At 39.9% G+C, this 13,555-nt stretch overlaps 1 pseudogene; it reads right to left on the bottom strand.

Annotated features, from left to right (window-relative positions):
• Window positions 1–2,887: 2,887 nt before the first annotated feature.
• Window positions 2,888–3,767, bottom strand: LOC112643795 (voltage-dependent anion-selective channel protein 3-like; annotated as a pseudogene).
• Window positions 3,768–13,555: the final 9,788 nt, after the last annotated feature.

The following is a 13,555-nucleotide window of genomic DNA, read 5'->3' as shown; positions in this document are numbered from 1 at the left end:
AAGTCCAAACACAATCGAATCATCAATGTGAGCAAATGCTGGTTGTGAGATTTATAATAGAAACAGCGTTGTGAAGACATTCATGTAAAAGGGAAGTGTTGCAGAGTGCAGGAACATTAATTAAAAAAGAAAAGAAGAAAAAAGTGCCCAGACTCTTGGGATGGAAGGAGTACTGACAGAGTTGCCTACCTTGTCATCTCGCATGAATCATTCCTGAGAATGATTCCAGGTTCTAACTTCTCTGATTCCTGGAATGCCAATTCTTTGCCACATTTTCTCTTTAAAGAAAATACTGATTTTGTTCATAGCTTTGGCTTTTTTTTTAGGGCTCTGACACTTTTTCACTTATAGGAAGGTGAGATGTACAATTTTATTCAGCATCTGGCTAGCTTAGTACTTCCTTATCAAAGATAATTTTACTGTCACACTTAACCAAAAGTCATTTCAACAAGGAAATAGTATTTAAGATTAAATTAGGAAGACTATTTCCTTCATTCAATGTGCTTTTCAACATTATTCCCACGAGAACTTATTATAACAATTTTATGTGTAGAAGAATAATACAATGAATTCTCATAAAATGTCATTTCTATTTTATAAATTAACATTTTGTCATACATGATTTATTTATTTTTTTCCTTTGCTGAGGTGTTTTAAACCTAGTTTCAGCCAGAAAAACAAGGAAAACTTTTGCTTCCTCAACATTTCACCCTTAAATGCTTCACAGCACATACCTTAAAAATAAGGATAGTTTCTTTTTTTTATGTTCCAAATGTGATGGGTTTATTTTATTTTACTCTGATGCAAAATCAAAGATTTCCACTACAGCACAGAGACCAATATATTATTAAAAGGTCATGAAAGGTGTGGGACATGCAGGATGTGATGTACAAACTGGAAGGCTGGGTCATTTCCTTTGTAATGTGACACTACATTGTCGCTGAGGAACACATTTAAAATAACACTGCGGAACTCAGCTGAAATGTGGCACAAACATGACAACTTCCAGGCATGCTTTCAAGTACCTCCCTCAGGATGGACTTGCGATCTCTAGACTTCAGTGTGGGGAGGATTACAATTCTTTGGAAGAATAAAAAGTTCACACTTTTGAAATTTCACAGAAGAATTTTTTTGTTTTTGTTTATAATTTTTTTGTATATTTTTTATAGGAATTCAATTTGCCAACATATAGTATAACACCCAGTGCTCTCCCGCCAAGTGCCCCTCTTAAGTGCCCATCACCCAGTCACCCCAACCCTCCGCCCACCTCCCTTTCCACTACCTCTTGTTCGTTTCCCAGAGTTAGGAGTCTCTCATGTAGTGTCACCCTCACTGATATTTTCACTCATTTTCTCTCCTTTCCCCTTTATTCTGTTTCACTATTTTTTGTATTCCCCAAATGAATGAGACCATATAATGTTTGTCCTTCTCTGATTGACTTACTTCATTCAGCATATTACCCTCCAGTTCCATCCATGTCGAAGCAAATGGTGGGTATTTGTCGTTTCTAATGGCTGAGTAATATTCCATTGTATACATAGACCACATCTTCTTTATCCATTCATCTTTCGATGGACACCGAGGCTCCTTCCACAGTTGGTCTATTGTGGACATTGCTGCTAGAAACATCGGGGTGCAGGTGTCCTGGCATTTCATTGCATCTGTATCTTTGGGGTAAATCCCCAGCAGTGCAATTGCTGGGTCATAGGGCAGGTCTATTTTTAACTCTTTGAGGAACCTCCACACAGTTTTCCAGAGTGGCTGCACCAGTTCACATTCCCACAAACAGTGCAAGAGGGTTCCCCTTTCTCCACATCCTCTCCAACATCTGCTGTTTCCTGTCTTGTTAATTTTCCCCATTCTCACTGGTGTGAGGTGGTATCTCATTGTGGTTTTGATTTGTATTTCCCTGATGGCCAGTGATGCGGAGCATTTTCTCATGTGCTTGTTGGCCATGTCCGTGTCTTCCTCTGTGAGATTTCTGTTCATGTCTTTTGCCCATTTCATGACTGGATTGTTTGTTTCTTTGCCGTTGAGTTTAATAAGTTCTTTATAGATCTTGGATACTAGCCCTTTATCTGATAGGTCATTTGCAAATATCTTCTCCCATTCTGTAGGTTGTCTTTGAGTTTCGTTGACTGTTTCTTTTGCTGTGCATAAGATTTTTATCTTGATCAAGTCCCCATAGTTCATTTTTGCTTTTGTTTCCCTTGCCTTCATGGATGTATCTTGCAAGAAGTTGCTGTGGCCAAGTTCAAAAAGGGTGTTGCCTATGTTCTCTCTAGGATTTTGATGGAATCTTGTCTCACATTTAAATCTTTCATCCATTTTGAGTTTATCTTTGTGTATGGTGTAAGAGAATGGTCTAGTTTCATTTTTCTGCATGTGGCTATCCAATTTTCCCAGCACCATTTATTGAAGAGACTGTTCTTTTTCCAGTGGATAGTCTTTCCTGCTTTGTCAAATATTAGTTGACCATAGAGTTCAGGGTCCACTTCTGGGTTCTCTATTCTGTTCCATTGATCTCTGTGTCTGTTTTTGTGCCAGTACCACACTGTCTTGATGATCACAGCTTTGTAGTACAACCTGAAATCTGGCATTGTGATGCCCCCGGCTCTTGTTTCCTTTTCAATATTCCCCTGGCTATTCGGGGTCTTTTCTGATTCCACACAAATCTTAAGATGATTTGTTCCAACTCTCTGAAGAAAGTCCATGGTGTTTTGATAGGGATTGCATCAAATGTGTAAATTGCCCTGGGTAGCATTGACATTTTCACAATATTAATTCCTCCAATCCATGAGCATGGAATATTTTTTCATCTCTTTGTGTCTTCCTCTCACAGAAGAATTTTAAGGCCAAACATAGTGGGTTCTCTTCACCTCCAGGGACAAATCGGATGCTTTGCTCAAAACCACATTAAGCTTCTAGTTCAAATCCCAACCCAACGTTGTGACCTCCTGCACTGAAGTTCTTTCCGTCGATTAAAGCTGATAGGGTCAGTTTGACTCCTGGTTGAAGGGTCTGAGTATATAACCCAGTCCAACTGGGCTGGCATTATTTACTTCAGCAGATAGAGAAGTTCTACAATCCAGCTTGTATTTAGCAGCGATGCCAAAACAGGTATTGTTACTGCCGGCCCTCCAAGCAAGGTTTATTGATGTTTCAATCTTCTCATTAACCTTCTGGTAGATAGACCCTCCAAATTCAATGCCATCATTCACATGAGTGTGCAGCTAAAGTCTGCAGCCTTGTAACCCAGGGCAAAATTATTCTGTGACAGTTTGTATTTGGCTGTGTCAAAACTCATCTGATGGCCAGCAAGCCAACCTTCAAAGGCTAACAGCCCAGCCATAGATGATTGGTCCAGAAAAATCTATATCAACATTACTGCCAACACTGAAACAATCTCGTTTATAGGAGGCCTTCAATTTTCCACTCTTCTTTCCTGTGTTCGATACAAATATGGTATCAAGAGTCAATTTCAACCCTTCAGCCAACTTATTCTCCAAAGAGATTTTTGTTCCAAGAGTATTGTCTGTGTTCCATTTCTGGGTGAAGGTAAGTCCAGAGTTACAGACCTTATATTTGGTTTCTAGGTTGCCTGACGCATTCCCTGTATCAGTGTAAGCATGACCAGAAGTAGAAAATTCCACTCCACTACAAGACTTGGTTCTCAGATCTATTTTGACCATGCTGAATCTATATCCTTTATTGAAGACATCCTTGGCGGCCTTTCCTAGGTCACAGTAAGTGAGTGTGTTACACATCTCTCCAATCAGAGGGCCTGTCTCCACTCCCCCAGGGCAATGCTGAAGGTCTTTCAATAAGAATAGTTTCTTACATAACTATAGTACCATCTTCATGCCTAACAAAATAAACAATATATTTCCTTGAAATATCTGAAATCCAGTCCATATTTAAATGATCTCAAAGATGCATTTTTATTCTTAGTTTGATTTGGAATCTAAATGAAGTCCCATATTACATTTCATTATTCAGTTTCTGGTTTGTGTTAATCAATTTATTTTAAAATTCATCTTGATGTGTTTCCTTTTACTTTTTTCCATTTTAAAAAAAAATTCTACTTTTCCGAATACTTTCTTTCCTTTTTTTTTTTTCTCTTTTTGGTGGGGTAAGTCTGAGCAAGATTCTCGCCTTATATCTGGGAAACCTAGTATTTTTTTTTTTAAGATTTTATTTATTTATTCATGAGAGACACAGAGAGAGAGAGAGAGAGGCAGAGACACAGGCAGAGGGAGAAGCAGGCTCCATGCAGGGAGCCCGACGTGGGGCTCGATCCCAGGACCCCAGGATCACACCCTGGGCTGAAGGCGGTGCTAAACCGCTGAGCCACCTGGGCTGCCCGAAACCTAGTATTTTTTATTTTTTAAAAGCATCTCCTAAATATAAAATATATATTAGTCAATTGCTTTTTTAAAAAAATAAATCTTTGAAAATATCTAGCTAATAGAGTGCTGAAGAGTAAGAGAAAACATTCCTTGGATAATGTGACTTAAGTTTTATGTGTTTGCAAAGTTCATCTGGGTCAGAAAAAGAAGCTCTCTTTTGTTATAAACTTTTATGTGTGGGCACCTGGGTGGCTCAGTGGCTGAGCATCTGCCTTTGGCTTGGGTCGTGATCCTGGGGTCCTGGGATCCAGTACTACACAGGGCTCCCTGAGGGGAGCCTGCTTCTCCCTCTGCCTATGTCTCTGCCTCTCCCTGTATCTCTCATGAATAAATAAGTAAAATCTTAAAAAAAAATAAATTTTACATGTGATGGCCTTCCCTCAGAATTAAGACTTTTCTTACTCATTCCTTAAAGACGTTTTCTAGTCAAAAAGAAAAAGGGATAAAAGCCCATGTTTGTTTTTAGCAATCTTTAGAGACAATATAATGCAGTAGTAGAAAAAAATACCAGTTGGAGTTTTAGGGAGTTAGTTAGATACCTGGGTTTAATTCTGCCTCTATGTAAAACTACTGATTTGAGTAAGTCCTGTACATTGTCTGAGCTTTCACTTCTTCATGAGAAAGGCTGACCTAACTGATGGACAAAATATACCTGGAACATTTAAAAATTTTGTCATGATATGTAATCCCCAAAACCCCCCAGACCAATGAAATCCTTTTTTGTCTCCCCCCAAAGCTATACCAATGTCTTCCTTAGGCTTCCATATGATGGTTGTTCTTCAAAGCAGGTTCTTTGGTGCTGGGAACTAATTTCCCTGATGCTGCCAAAATATTTTAGTAAATACTTTCAGACTCAGTCTACAAGACACACAAGAAAATAAATACTAATACTTGATGGCCACATCCTGTTTGATTTAATAAGTATTTGTTGCAGGTCTGCTACTTAGATGAACTTTGCTAAGTGCTGGGGTTGCCAGGGCAGAGGTGGATGTGAAGATGAATGAGACAAAGTTCCTGCCTGCTACAGAACTGGTGATCTGGTTGGAGTGGGGATGTGGGCACACACAGGTGACAGCTACATGGAACGAATAAAACCTCTGGCGGGGGGTGGGGGGGATATCTTCCACACAGCATTACTATCTCCAAAGCCAAGATCCTTCTATAACTTTATATTTTGAGGAGGATAAAGTGACTCCCAAGTGATAATTATCAAAAGTGATTCTCCTGTCGTCACTAGATGACACTAGGTTGAAGCCAAAACAAACACACTATGCACTCAGTAATTTAAATAACTAATAAATGAGCCTTTAAGAAGTAAGGATGTTGGGACACCTAGGTGGCTCAGGGTTAAGCCCCTGCCTTTGGCCGGGGGAGTGATCCTGCGGTTCCGGGATTGAGTCCCACGTCGGGCTCCCTGCATGGAGCCTGCTTCTCTCTGCTTGTTTCTCTGCCTCTCTGTCTGTGTCTATCATATATAAATAAATAAAGTCTTTAAAAAAAAAAAGAAGTAAGGATGTTGCAGGGTTTATAAGGAAACAAAGGAATTTCACTATTTTTGTTTCCAGATAACCCCAGTGAAATATTCTAGGGTGCAGGTGTTTCCAAGGGGGTTTGATTTCTGCTGAGTATCTTTTCCCCAGCATGTTAAAATGATTCCTTCACAGTCATACCAATCTCTTATGTCGACCAGAAATTTTAGTAGTTGGCCATTTGTTGATGTACCTTGGTGCTCACCTCTGGCGAAGACACTGGTTAGAGGAAAGACATTGTTACCCCCCCACGCAGCACAGAAGCTTGTCCTATTGGACATAGCAAGTGTTTCTTGAAATGAGTTGATCAGTGACTGTCGTGTGCTTGTCACCTTGCTGGGGTAACCCCCTTGATTTGTGCCAAGAAGAAAGGGGTCACCTTGCCAAGCACTGAAGACATGTTTGTTGGGCGACACTGAGTGACATTCAAAACCACATCAAATTCATTCTTGGCTTCACTGTTAGGAAAGGTAATTTCCATTGTATGTATTAAAGCTATGAAAATTGCTTCTGAATGGAACAGACAATAGTCACTGAAGATTATCAGCAGTAATTTAGACTCACTGAATTAATTTAACCTGCATCGAAGTTTGGGAAGGTAAAGAGTTATCAGTGATGTCAAAGCAATTCAGCAGCATAAGTTCAAACTGCAGGAGTCTGATAGATGCTCCTTTAAGAATCCTCCTAACGAGGTTTGTTTATAAACAAAACAAATTGAAACAGTGAAAACAATCTCACTTAAAAAACCCACAGCACAGACCTGAAATGCATTAAAGTGACTCAAATAAAATTTGCTCTCATTCCATGGTTTCCTAAAATGATCCAGCAATGATTATCAAAAGAGTTAGGAGCTAGAACCAACAGGATTTTTTGTTTGTTTGTTTACAGAGAAAGGGGGGGGAAGGGCAGAGAGAGAGGGAGAGAGAGAATCTTAAGCTCCACATGCCCAGTGCAGAGCGTGAGTTGGGACTCAATCTTTGGACTCTGAGATCAGGATCTGAGCCAAAATCAAAAGCCAGAGCTTAATTGAATGAGCCACCCAAGTGCCCCAGAACCAACATGATTTATTTATTATCTTTTTAGATTTTTTACATTTATTCATGAGAGACATAGACAGAGATATAGGCAGAGGGAGAAGCAGGCTCCCCTCAGGGGGCCCGATGCGGGACTCGATCCCAGGACCTGACCCAAAGGCAGATGCTCAACCACTGAGCCACCCAGGCGTCCAGAGCCAACAGGATTTTGAATCTAGCTGTTCTGCACTTTGAAACACTTCCCTCCCCAGGCTGCTGCTCCTCAGATGGAGGTGAGAGGTCCAGAAAGGCAGCTTTCTCCCCACTCCCCAGCTCTACTCGCTGAGAACCGAAGAGGAGGAGGGCCAGGTTATCTGGGGTAGAGGGCACAATTGGCTGGAGGCGGGTGTGATCGCAGAGACAAGCCCCAATTGCACAGTCTAAGCCAAGACTGGAGCTGAGCAGCAGTGCTGGGCCGTCAGCCTCATAGGGGCCACACCTACTCCTGCCCTGGCTCAGCTGGAAAGGAGAGACCAGGGAGGGGGATTGTGCCACTAGGCTTCATTCCTGAGTTCTGACCTTCCCTGTCTACCTCCCAAGGCTGACAATGAATAAAGGAGATCCAAGAAACCCCCTGGGTGGCCTCTCCTGTTCCCTTTTTAAAGACTTTGTTTACTGGTTTATTTATTCATGAGAGACACAGAGAGAGACAGAGACACAAGCAGAGGGAGAAGCAGGCTCCCTGTGGGGAGCCGGGTATGGGACTCGATCCCAGGACCCCGGGATCACGACCTGAGCCAAAGGCAGATGCTCAACCACTGAGCCACCCAGGCGCCCCTGGGCTCCTGTTTCAATTCCCCTTCTCCATCTGTCAGCCACTCTTCTTCATACTTGCTGTCAGTAGACTTTGCTCAGTTAACAGCTTTGATTTGCACGCAGCAAGTTTCAGAAAGCTGGTGTGTGAGGCACTGCTGGTACCTCCCATACCTGTTTTTCCTCCTGAGTGATAGAACTCTCCAGAGAAACCCAGAATAAAAAAAAAAAAAAAAAAAAAAAAAAACCCAGAATAATGACTGGCTCTCCCTGCGGCGGGCTGAGGACCCGGAAGTCCCACACACTGTCATTGAAGGTGGTGAAGCAACACGTCCTTGAGGCTGATGGAGCCAGTCATCTTCAAGGTTGGTGAAGCAACAAGCTGGAAGGTGTTCCTGCCATTTGTGGAGCTGCCCGAGCAACCTGCCGTGACTGAGTGGAGGGCCAAATAAAGTCTCCTGCTCAAGCCTTTGTTATCTTGAGTTTTCTGTTACTCAGACTTCATTAATGTAGGAGCTGTGGCCTACAATGCTTAAGATGAAACAATACCATCGTTTGAGCACTTGTTCTGTTCGAGGCAATGTTCACAGTTTTAGGTTTATTAACTCATTTACTACAACAACCCTATAAAAAGTAATGTTATTATCCATCCTCATTTTATGGATGAGGGAAAAACAGTGATGCTAAGTCACTTGCTCAAGGTCACACAGGTAATAAATGGCAGAGTCAGAACTTGAATCCAGGGGATCCCTGGGTGGCGCAGCGGTTTGGCGCCTGCCTTTGGGCCAGGGCGCGATCCTGGAGACCCGGGATCGAATCCCACGTTGGGCTCCCGGTGCATGGAGCCTGCTTCTCCCTCTGCCTGTGTCTCTGCCTCTCTCTCTCTGTGACTATCATAAATAAATAAAAATTAAAAAAAAAAAAAAGAACTTGAATCCAGGTAGTATGACTCCCAAGCATGTGCAGTTTTATCTTCTACAACAGAGGCTGGCTGTTGGGAAAAACCAGCCTGATGTCTCTTTTTGTAAATAAAGTTTTATTGGACACAGTCGTGCTCATTTGTTTATGGATTGTCTATGGCTGCTTTTTCTCCATAAGGGCAGAGTAGAGTAGTTTCAAAAGAGACCAGTTGACCCCAAAGTCTAAAATATTTATTACCTGCCCCTTTATAAAAAAAGATTTCTGATCTCTCTTCTATAATACCTGACTTGGAAAAATGTGAACTTATGTAAAAGATAAACCAGGGGTGATTTTTTACTTTAGAAAATAGTTGACAATAGAACTGTCTAAATGCTAAGGGAAAAAAAAATTTTTTTGATGGCATCTTTTTACAAAATGAGGTTTTATTTTTTTATTTTTTATTTTTTTATAAATTTATTTTTCATTGGTGTTCAATTTGCCAACATACAGAATAACACCCAGTGCTCATCCCGTCAAGTGCCCCCCTCAGTGCCCGTCACACATTCACCCCCACCCCCCGCCCTCCTCCCCTTCCACCACCCCTAGTTCGTTTCCCAGAGTTAGGAGTCTTTATGTTCTGTCTCCCTTTCTGATATTTCCCACACACTTCTTCTCCTGAGTGAAGTAAGTCAATCAGAGAAAGACAAACATTATATGTTCTCATTCATTTGGGGAATATAAATAATAGTGAAAGGGAATAGAAGGGAAGGGAGAACAAAATGAGGTTTTAAAATTCTTTATAACCACCCCAGAAAGTAGATGTTCTTATCCCAGTTTTGAAGATGAGGAAACAGGCCCAGAGAATTAAATAACTTGCATGCCTATAGTTTTGCAGCTATTAAGTGGCCAGGCTAGGATTTGAGCCCAGGTTTTTAATTTTAATCCTATAGTCCTCACTCACTATATCATGCCATCTCACTTAAAGCATTTAAAATATAACTTAATTGACAGTAAAATGGGTTTTTCCAGTATGTTCTAAACCCTACAATAATATTTTGTTTAGCAAAATTTAATACAGAATTATTTAAGCCTTCATTATAGAGTGATGATTTCATATCAAACTGGCCTCTGCTGGCTTTGGTCTAATATATGCCAACTTGGAAGCTCTGGGAAAATCCGTTATAGAACATCTTTCTAGAGTTCTGATTTTACTGGATTGTAAAATGAATTAATTATTTCTAGAACTGCACTTCAAGTAGAAGGGCTTTTGAATGAGAAAAATAAGACATGGTAATCTTTACAGATAAGCCAGTCCAGACAAGCCACAGTTCATTGTCGATGTCTTAGCCAGGCAATGAATGATTCATTGATTGCTAACTAGGCAATGACTTTTAATCTTCTAAGCACTATAAACCTCTAAGAGAACCTCTAGATATTTTCCCTTGAAAAAATTATTGTATGTACTTAAGCAGTTTTCCAAGGCCTTTGCAATGTTATGGACAACATCCTAGAGTTCCTTGGCCCACAAGTTGAGAGCTTCTATGTTAAATCTAGTATCTTCTCTCTATTGTTATTAACAAAAGGACTTTGGACAAATTTCTTAACCTTACAAGGCAACAATTTTTTCATGCATATATAGTAGGAGTAATAACAGTATTTACACGTTTACTATGAAGACTAAGATAATCCATAAAGTGCTGAGCATATATATCTGTCACATAAGCATTCAATAAATATTAGCTGCGGTTATTAGAGTTGGTTCATCTGTTTCCTAGCTTTGTAATGTTATGGTTAAAGGCTTGACTCCAAAAAAATAAAAATTAAAATAAAAAAAATAAAGGCTTGACTCCAACTGGTGAGGACTCATTGACCACTGCTTATGTCTAGCACTGTGTTAGGATTTGTAGGTGATATCAAAATCTCGTAAAACCACCGGTCTTTCAATTATGCTATAGAATTTGTGACTTCTTAAGAATATATAAAGAATTAATAATTTATAAAAATGATAATTAGCATTCTATTGATGAAATTGAAACTTCTAGAAGTTAAATATAAAATATTTCCCTATTTTCAGGATTCCCAAAGAGGATGTTAGTGATTAATGTGGATATATATAATATAGTATATATAATAATATAGTATATATATTATATACTACACAATCTTGAGAAGGAAGTGATGTCATAATAATTCCCTGAGCTGCTTCTGACCTTGGAGGGCAGGGTAGGGGATATTTAACAATCTTTTGTGGGAAGCATCAGGGTATTCCTGTGTTAATGGAATGGGGGAGTCATTTTTTCAGATTCAATCAAGTAGGGAGTCTTTTAAACTCTCTTTGTTACACAGCATAGAACTCAGGGTACAAAGACAGGGGACTGTAGACTCAACAGCCATTGTTAACATTTCTCTCAGTAATGTTTTACAGTTTTCAGGGTAGAAGTCTTTGTACATATTTTGTTAAATTTATCCCAAGTCAGCCATCAAAGTCCTGTGGCTGTGATTGATGTCAGAATTCAGGGAATGGGGCCCTTGGTCAATTACATTTTCTTTAGTTGAAGGTCTGCGAAATATATTCTTATGACCACCATAAAACTTTCGTAGTAAATTTTTTCATCTTTGTTTCTTTCATCCTATTCATGCAGTTCTGTTTCCAGTCTTCTTCTCTTGGAGGCAGCATATAATTAGGACTTGCTTGTCTGATATGGTTGAGTGTAAGTCTTCCATCTTCAAATGCGTTGTAAATGTCCCATGTTTTTCTTTTTCTTATTTATCTTTCCTTTTTTTTTGCATTGCTATTTCTGATATTCCATTTGAATCCTCTACTGACTCTTTAACTATGCCTCTTTGCATGTAGTAGTTGCTGTAGTGGTTATAATATATGGCTTTCCTTTATCACAATCCACTTATAGCAATATTGTTCTACTTCATATTCCTTATGAGAAGCTTAGAGCACTACATCTCTGTACGCTGCATGCACATGTGCACACCCTTTGTGTTATATATACATTACATCGACCTCAAGCCAGTGAGGCTGATGTTTTCTGCCTGTAAGGACTGTGAAGATTCAGGAAGTTTTCTCAAGGGAAAACAAAAAAAGAAGAAGCTGCAAACTTCCAAATATCACCAGGTGAAGTTTCCCTCTTTCAAGGGTAAACTCCCCTCCAGTTTCTGCCTGCTTTTATTCACTCACCACTGCTTTCAAACATGAAAACACATTTTTTCCTTTATTACTTCTAAGGCTTATTTTCGCCAAACTATTTTGTCATTACTAGAACCTAATCTACACAGTCAACCTTTTTCAGAGAATTTTGTAGGAAATTAAAGCCCTTCATTGAAATCAATTAGCAAACACTCACTACTGTGGGAAGATGTGCAAGCTTAGGCTAAGACTTTGCCTTAGCGGCCTTAATGCAACAAGCAAATACCCTAATGGAGACAAGACCACATAGTCATACAGAAATAAATCTGAACTAGGTTACTGAAGAGTCTCTGGCACCTGACAATAGAGCCTGGTCTAGATCCTTGATGGTTTCTTGAATGGTAGCCTATATGTTGAACCATGTGAAATGGCCACTGTTGACTGTTTTTTGACCTTAAGAACCATGGATGTTGTAAGTTCAACCAAATGATCTCCTATAGAATGGGGATTCAATCCTTCTTGAACATTTTCTTATCTTTTCAAAGTCCTAGAGCTAAAGAAACACTATGTTGTTTTACATATAGATAGACAGGAGGAACACCACATATTAGAGTCACAACTCTAAGAGGCAAAGCTAGGTGAGCAGCCCCATTTAAAGCATTCTGCCTTAATGAGGATTGTCACTGGGTTGTAGCGGTAGCCCTACATGTCAGACATTAACATTAACACCAATTCCAGAGAGCTGTACTTTCTTGAAAGCAGGTGTTGATTATTGTGATATCTATGTCATCATCCTGAGATGGTCTTAATAAAACAATGTGGAATTAGTATCGCTAGATTTAGCAAAAACAAAAAAACAAATAAATACAAACAGGATGCCCAGTTAAACTAGAATTTCAGATACATAGCAAAAATGTTTTAGTATAAGTATGTTTTGCTCCTGTTTTTACAGTTACTGCATGAAACATATTTATTCTAAAAATTATTTGCCATTGACCTGAAATTCAAATTTATCTGCAAATTTACTGGCAACTCCATGATCTCCATTTGGTCCCGCCAAAGAGGACAGAGTTCTGGCCCTGGAAGTCTATACTGTTAGGGAAGTGGGCATCCAGTTGGGACGTTCATGATTGCATCTCTGGGAGAAAGCAGGCACACCCAGCTCGAAGGCCAAGTTCACAAGGCACCTAGAGAGTGGACACTCATAAAGAAAATCTTCCTTTTGAGAGCTCCTATAAAAATAATAATTAGCCTTATCAGGAGCTTTGTATGTGAGTATGCTCTATAATTATCCATTTGTTAATTGCTGCCACATCCTGTTGAGGTTGGCAAATATTTCTACTACTCTCATTTTGCAATGATGTAAACAGAGACAGAGGAAGAGGCTGACTCACGGGGCAGACCAGCAGGTCAGGAGAGGACAGGCGGGAGAGCCCAGGCCAGGGCCTCACATCCTGTGCTGCCAGTCGGCATGCAAGCTTCTCTGGGGCCAGCCCTGGCAACATAAAAGCCCCAATACAAATCTGATCAGAGGAATAAAGAAAATGCTCTGAATTGCTTGAAAACTCCACATTCTAAACAGCTCCATTGTTGGTAAACGAAATAGACCAGGACAAAAATGTATGAAAAGGGAAACTATTGAAAACAGATTATTTTCCCCAGAGGAAGGTATAGCTGACCCACCCTTCATTTCTCTCCAAGCAAAGGTGAATGAATTTTCTTGTCAGTGCCAGGAATAGGAAGACAGAGAAG

This window comes from Canis lupus, chromosome 1, assembly GCF_003254725.2.
Source record: "Canis lupus dingo isolate Sandy chromosome 1, ASM325472v2, whole genome shotgun sequence".
Taxonomy (NCBI): domain Eukaryota; kingdom Metazoa; phylum Chordata; class Mammalia; order Carnivora; family Canidae; genus Canis; species Canis lupus.
The sequence above is the reverse complement of the archived record's forward strand: the minus strand, read 5'-3'. Positions and strand labels throughout refer to the sequence as shown.